We start from the raw sequence: 8,104 nt of genomic DNA on the forward strand, positions 1-8,104 counted from the left end.
GCAGTACTTGCAGTCAAGGGCTGGCCATGGCTTCTGAGCTACATCCAAAGAGCAGTTCATACTGTACCTGGGTCTGCTGGAGCCATTTCTGACTGTCCGAGAGCCAGCACGTACCGCTCCTCAACTGCCTCCATTGTGGCTCATCAGTAGGGCTGTCAGATTTAGTAACTAAAAGTACAGGATACCCAGTTAAACTTGAACTCCACATGAATAATAAGTCATCACTTTTAGTATAAGTAGATCCTATGAACTATTTGGGGCATACTTATCTTCCAAATATACTTGTTGTTTTTCTGACATTCATATTTAACTAAACAGCCTATATTTTATCTGTCAACCCTACCCTTCAGAAATGATGGAGGCTCATAGAGATCCAGGAGATGCCTCAGCGCCTCCTCAGCTTTTATTTCTACGTCCTGGACAGCGAGCACGAACCTTCCACTCCCAGTCATTGGCTAGAATGGAGGATATTCTCTGTTTTAGAGCTTTTTCTACTTGTCATTGTTATTATCTTCCTTATTTTAAAGAGATGTTTATTTTTTCCCAAACTTAATAGCTCATCCAAAAGTATTTCAAAGTTCATTCGACAAGGGAAAAACAACATGGTTCTGAAAAGTGAAGGAAACCGCCTGGTGTTTAGTAAAGAAGTAGTAGGGAGATTGAAAAACCCAAACTTAATAAGCAAATCTCTCCAAGGGTATTTTCAGAGCTTCATACCCTCCCACACCCTGAAAATATTATTACATCAAGAATGTAGAACTGCTAACCAAATGTAAGGCTCCCATATGACTCTATCAAACTGAGGATGCTTCTTTACTAAGCAGTGAGCACACTTGCTGCCCCAGGGACCTTGGCAGTTGCAACGTAGGGCTCTTCCCTTTGGGATGGAAACAGCAAGTTTTCCTGTGGTCTACACGCTGGCCCCCAAAATACTACACTCCCAATACTTGTCAACTTTAAGTATTTTTCTACATATCTCCATTTTTCTGTTACTATTTGGACTACATCCTAGACTTGACATTACATAAATTGCATTCAAGAAGCTATTTTTCAAAGTTGGTAGGAAACCTTAAATCTATAGCTTGCAGTCCCTGGCTTACTTTCATCCAGGTGCATAAGGGTTTTCAAAAGTAGTCAGGTTAGTTACCCCATATCACAGCCCCACGCTTGTGTCACAGATATAAAAATGGAACATGATATTTAAGGTTTTAGTTGCCATATCATCAAGCCTCCCAGACAGAGGCAATAGAGCAAAATGATTACAGAGGCATGGATTTTGATTTGCTCCAGTGTCTTGGGCAAGTCACTTGGCCTCTGTATTTATTTGTACTTACCTGCACTTATCTGTCACTTGGGGGTCATAATTGTACCTGGTCCATGGGTACGTTGTACAAATGATCTGTAAAGTAGTTACAAGAAACCGACACAGAGTAAGCACTCCACAGACGTTGGCTATTAGCTATTGGAACTATTCCTCCGTGAAACAGATGACTTTACCAGTGGATGACTCGGTGGGAGACAGTGAATCACAGAATCACAGCATGTTGAAAGTGACCTAGTTCACACTCTTATGTGAAAAAAAGAAAAGTGTGCATGGGTAGAAAATGTCTGAAACTTTACCTAACAAATAGTTCATCATGTTAGCATTGAGGATTAGAATAAATCAGGAAAGGAGGAAAGAAAAACTTGAGTGTATTTCAATTTCTCTATCATTTGTGTTTCTACACTGAGACTCTGAATACACTGGAAGTGCAATCTATTTTAATGTGGCGGGATAAAGGTTTTCAAGTTTTCCTGATCCATCCGTATTATTATCTCAGAATTGCTGGCAGTTCTTGCCATCTTTGGATCTACACCCATCTGAGTGAGTGGGCCATTCTGGACGGAGGAGATAATAGAGCAGAAGTGAAGTGAGAGGAAAGGAGAGACAAGATTTTCTCTTTTCTCTTCAAAGAGGAAAGGTCTTTGGAATGGGAACAACTCACAACCAAACTTTGGGGAAAGGATGTGATGGAAAAAGAGATAAACATCCTACCCCTGTGATGAGAAGGATTCCCTGGGCTGGATGGAGGGAGGTCACAGGTGGCTGGACAAGGAAACCAACTAGGGAGAAACACACACAAGTGCAGAGCAAACACCCTGAGGCCACTCAGCCTGACTCCATGCAAACATGTGTCCAGCAGCCAGCCCTTCACCTGTGGCTCCCCAGCAAGACAGGTACCTCGGGGGTGCCAACTCATTCTGAGTCCATTATGCCTGGCCATTCATAAACCGCTAACGTGTGAGGAATAAACTCTCAATGTGTATGAGGAAATTGGGGAAGGAGATTGAAAGGTTACTTAAACGGAAAACAAAGAAGTTCGGGAAGGCAGGATGGTAGAGAGACAAGAAAAAGACCTTAAAAGATAGAAAGGATTTGCCAAAGAAGAGAAAGAAAAAGAAATGATTCCGAATGGGTTAACCTGCAGCTAGGAAGTTAAGGAAGATTATTGATGGGTGAAGACTATGGAATAAAGTGAATAAAATGTATCAGAAGTTGCTGAGACTATGGTAAGCAGCATGATTATCAAATTATGAATTGGCTGCACTGGCATTCTAGGGGGGCACTAGGAAGGGGAAGCAGATGTTCATGAGATGACAGTAGCAGGTGGAAAGTTGTTTCAGGGGAAGATCAGTCTTGCAGAGGGTGTATCAGAGGAGGGCAAGTGTGAGCAAGCAAGGAAATACTAAGTGTATACGGTTCCTTCACTGAGTGCACCCAGCCCCGTGGTCAGCCTTGAGAACAAGCAGGACTTCAGGTACTGGAGCTACATTTCAGTCGTCAAGACTTGAGAAGACACCCTTAACTCAGGTCTTCTCTTCAAACTCCATCTTTCCTTCTTGACCTTCATTTGGCCTCTTCCCTTACCCTCAAGCTGTGGACTGAGGCCACAGAGCAAGATGGGTCACTAGTGTCCTCCATCCCCTGGCGACTGTGGTTCACATCAGTGGAGTACCAAAGGCAATAACCAAGTAACAGACACAAGAGTGTATGAAGAAGAAGAGATTCTGGTAAGGCTTTCTGTGACAGTGTGGGCCAAGTCGGCTCTATATGGCTGGTATCACGTGAATTATGAGCAGCCTTAGGGGAGAAGTTCTCAGAAGGCAGAGCCTGGCTCTCTAGAGGCTCTGCATGCTCACAGCCCACTCCAAGACCTCAGTTACAGCTTCGGCCCCCAATCTCTCTCCCTCTGCCTGCTCACAGTTTTTTTTTTTTTTTTTTTCTTTTTGCGGTATGCGGGCCTCTCACTGCTGTGGCCTCTCCCGTTGCGGAGCACAGGCTCCGGATGCGCAGGCCCAGCGGCCATGGCTCACGGGCCCAGCCGCTCCGCGGCATATGGGATCCTCCCAGACCGGGGCACGAACCCGTATCCCCTGCATCGGCAGGCGGACTCTCAACCATTGCGCCACCAGGGAGGCCCTACTCACAGTTTTTGAAGTCTTCTTTCCTCCACATTTCTCTTGAGAGGTGGAGGAGGAAGATGAGCTTCAGGCCAGCTCAGACTCCCCTGGGATCCCAGCAGGATGCCTATCATTAACCTCCAACCTTCTAGGAAGCTCCTAAGATCTTCACATTTGGGGCAGTTTTCATTTCAGCTGTGCTTCAAATTGCTGGCTGGAGACGGCCTGTTGGAAGGTGGCTAAAAGCAAGTAGCAATCCTTCGGGCAGCCTGGCCCTTCTCGACTGTCAGACATCTTCAGGGATATTCTAGGAAATGCTGTTTGTTCTAGAGAAGGGAGGGAAACAATCCAATTGTCCAATAATGCTTGAATGGAAAATAAATGATGCTATATGTATGTGATGAAATAATATCAAGCAGTCAAAAATCAAAGACCTTGATCTATATGGATTCACGTGGATAAGTCTTGAAAACATAATATTGATTGAAAGAAAATAAGATAAAGAACGTTAGATTGTGATAACAGGTATGTAAGTATTTAAATATTTAAATCAATTCAACATATTGCTTCTATATATATAGATGCAAGAAAATAAACTTTATCCAAAGAACACATTATTTACATTTAATATGCTCATTTATCTAGGAGACCCAAAAGAACCCACAGATAAACTAGCAGGAACGAATAAGACGGTTCAACAAGGCACACACATACAAGATCAATACATTTTAAAAATCAGTCAGGCTCCTCTACACTGGCGATAACAAATTAGAAACTGTAAAAGAAAATAAGAAAAAAAGAAGATCTAAACATAGTCACAAGAGCCATATAAATTATTTAGAGCTAAGCATACGGAGAAGGCAATATAACTAACAAACTGAGTACGAACAGTTAAACTCCGCCCAACCCAAGGTTAGGAAAAGACTGTTGTTACTTTATGAGAACAGACCCTCTTCTTAAGGAGCAGATCAGTAAGTGAGAATGAATCAAAGAAACACAGCATTTGAAAAGTCAGCTAGTCCAAGCCTCTTGATCGCACATACAGAAGCTGAAGCCCAGATAGGTTGAGTTACTTGGTAAAGGGCCCAATGTCCTGACTCAAGGACTAGCATTTTTCACTCATTCGCAAGACACAGTCAAATGCAGTACCTTGGCAAGAGATGGGGAAAAAATGAAGAAATCAATTATATAGTTCCTCATCTTTAAGTACAGAAATAGCCGTGACAAAATTACACATATTGAGGGAAAATTGAAGTGCAGAGTTTAAAATGTCAATAATCCACAGGGAAACTGGAGACCATTTAAAATATTCATATTAAATCTCTCTAGAAAAGACATTCAAAGATGTCCAATCAAAATGTGAATTTTATAACAGACATGGTATGATACAATTTATAATAGATATGGTATGAACCTTTCCCTTTCACGGGAAAGGTTCGGCTGGGAAAAAGGAATTGTTCTTGAAAATGGGGCCTGTGCTATTGCAGACACTGTGCTCAACCCAGGTCCACGGAATGCTCTGATGTCAGCACTGAGGTCACAGAATTCCGCTGTGCGCCTGGCAACCTTGCAAACATAACAGCCCTGGTGAGCACTAGGCAGTACTGCTGGTTCACTAAGTGGCACAAGTTTTTCAGCCATTTAGGAGACTTGACTATTTTTGTTTGTATTGAATCATTTCAACGGATTGCCCAAGAGCCAACAAGGGCCAACCTGTAGGGAAGAGGAGGAGTTGGATATCTCTTGAGGCATCTTCTAAGGGAGACTTCTAGTTGGTACGATGGAACGGCGACAAAAGAGGAAACATCTGGAAAATGAAGAGTCCCAGGAAACTGCCGAGCACGGAGGAGGTATGTGGGGGGCAACTTGTCTGGGGCACATGGGTTTCTGCCAAACTGAACCTTCTCTAGGAAGCGGGGGACTGAGAACGTGTCACCTGTGAAGCAGGGAACGAGAGACCTGGTCTCACTGATGCTGCCGTATCCATCCGGAGGGTCCCTGTGGTGTGAGATGGCACAGAACGGCCAGATGCCCCCTGGGAGATGGGAGGTCAGCTCCGCTGGTCTGAGGACTCTCTCCTGGGGCAGCCGGGCCTGGAGCTTTGTCGCACTCACAGCAGGCTGCATCCTGCTTGCACAGACCTAGAGGTGCAGCTTTTCTCAGTCCCCGATTTCTCTCTTATGCTCTTGGATCTTTCCCTGGGGTCATGAGGTGGGGGATGTGAAGGATGCAAGGATGCTGAGAGAGACCCATGAGTTGCTTGGCCTCTTTTACCAAAGTGGAAAGAGAAGCCCCATGAGTTGAAGGCCCTGTTGAAAAATATCTTGACAAGTGGAATGCACTTTGAAAGAAGATTGTTTGTCTAGGGATGGTGTCATATTGAAAGCAAGGAGGTTTTATTCCTTCAACAGGAAGAATTTCCCAAAGGAGATCAAGGGAAGGGAAGGGTTTTCCAGAGACTGAGACCGCGTGGGCGGGGGTGTGAAATGGCCTCAAGGTCCTGGGGGGAGATCTGAGAGCCACGGGCCACGTGGTGTCTGCGTGCATTAAATGTAGGCGAGTAGCTTGCCCTGGGAGAGGGGTGGTCACCCCAGAGCTCCAGCTAGAGGCCTCTGCCCCAGATTAGAGCCCAGTAGCTCCTACCAGGCCCAGGGCCCTGGAGACTGTAGGATGGGCCCTGGGAATGGAGCTCTAGACAGCAGGCAGATTTCCAGGCAGTGGCTGGGACAGGCTGGGGAAGGCAATGACTGCCCCTGACCATTCAGAATATTTTGCTCTATGTTCCTGTGTGGGTGTGGGTGTGTGAGTGTGTGTGTGTGTGTGCGTGTGTGTGTGTGTGGTAGTGCAGAGAAGTGCGGGATGAATGGGGGTAGAGTGCTTACCAGATATAAAGTCTGCGTGGTAAAGTTCTTGTCACCCTGCCTGGACCTGGCTGACACTCGTTGTACGTAAGAGTGTATACAGATTTCTTGTTAGGGGTGTTTTATGAGACAGTAACTCATACACCCATGTACACTCTGATACAGCAAAAATATCACACACCCCACATATAACTTCCTTAGTAAACCACACACAGCACATGGAGGTATATACACGGATCCCTCCTGTACTACGTTCTCATACAACCCACCTGTATCACAATCCTCTCCTCCAACACCAAACGCTGGAGATGAGATATGTATATAGACACACACACACACTATATATAGGACACACACACACACACACACTATATATATATATGTATCTCCTCAACTCTCGCACAAACACAGCTAACTTCAGCCATCGCTAAATACCTCTGTAAGAACCAGTCACGTGTCATACACACCACACTTGTAACACATTCTTGAGTAATGCCAGACCCGCTTTGTACAAACCACAGTAAACCACAGTCTCACTAACCCATGTCAGGGTTGCCAGAGAAAATATGGGCTATCCAGTTCAATTTGAATTCCAGATAAACAACAAGTAATTTTTCAGTATCAGTATGTCCCACATATTGTATGGGCCATACTCACACTAAAACTAAGTCAGGCCAAATACTGCATGGGAATACTTACACTAAAAAATTATTCTGGGTTTATCTGAAACTGAAATTTAACTGGGTGCCTTGTATTCTTGTTCGCTAAGTCTGGCAACCCTTATATACTTACCACCAGCTGATGTATTACATATTTATTGTAGTTTTGTTTAGTGTGTGTCTTCCCCTACTAGAATGTGCAGCGTTACCAAAGACTACAACAATGGACGAGTGCCGGATACACAGGAGTAGCTGCTTACTGAATCTTGGTGAATGAATGAATGAACACGCACCATAAATACAAGCCACACCATGTAATGAGGAAAAGTTACATGTCCCAGAATTCCTGACTTGTGAACAGAAACCATGCACACAAAGGCCACAGACACACATAGACACATCTGCACTGTGCTCCCCATGCCAACCCCACACTTACCACAGACTTAACTGATACACATCACTCACTCTTCCCACACACTCACAGTCACCACCGAGGCCTACATTACCAACTAGACAGTGAGAGAATAAGTATTGATTGGAATTAAATCCTGGAGGATCCACTGGGAACCACACTCTCAACTGTGTGTATTCACTGCACCTGACACGTGTCACACACTCAGTAAATATTTGTGGACAGAGGACTGATGAACCCACCCTGAGCCTTTCATTCCTCCCTCAGGAATCTCGAAGTCACAAGAGGATCCCCCTCGGCTTGGATCCACTGTGGTGGCCCAAGGCTGCAGCCCAGGGTCAGGGGAGGTCTCCTCTGCCTCTAAATACTTCTTCTGTACTTCTACTCCGCTCAAGCTCAGCTACGCTGGTAAGGGCGCGGGGCTCCTCAGGTGAGGGGGTGCTTGGCTGTGAGGCAGGAGGCACACAGATCCCAGGGAGGCTGAGAGGAAATCCAGGGTCATCAGAGGTGATGAGGGCTCTGTGGAAGAGCCTGGGCAGGATGGCTGAGCTGTTCCGAGGGAGTGGATGCCAGCTGAGTCTGGGGGGGCGGTGTGAATACTGGTAGTACCATGGTGGGGAAGTCAAGGAGCAGGGGCCGGAAAGGTCTGGGCTTGAGGTGGAGGGAAGAGGGACCAGATGAAGCATCTTCAGAGGAAAATGTAGGCATTGTCTTTGCCTTTGCCTTTGCTT

The sequence above is a fragment of the Mesoplodon densirostris genome, chromosome 14, assembly GCF_025265405.1.
Source record: "Mesoplodon densirostris isolate mMesDen1 chromosome 14, mMesDen1 primary haplotype, whole genome shotgun sequence".
NCBI lineage: Eukaryota > Metazoa > Chordata > Mammalia > Artiodactyla > Ziphiidae > Mesoplodon > Mesoplodon densirostris.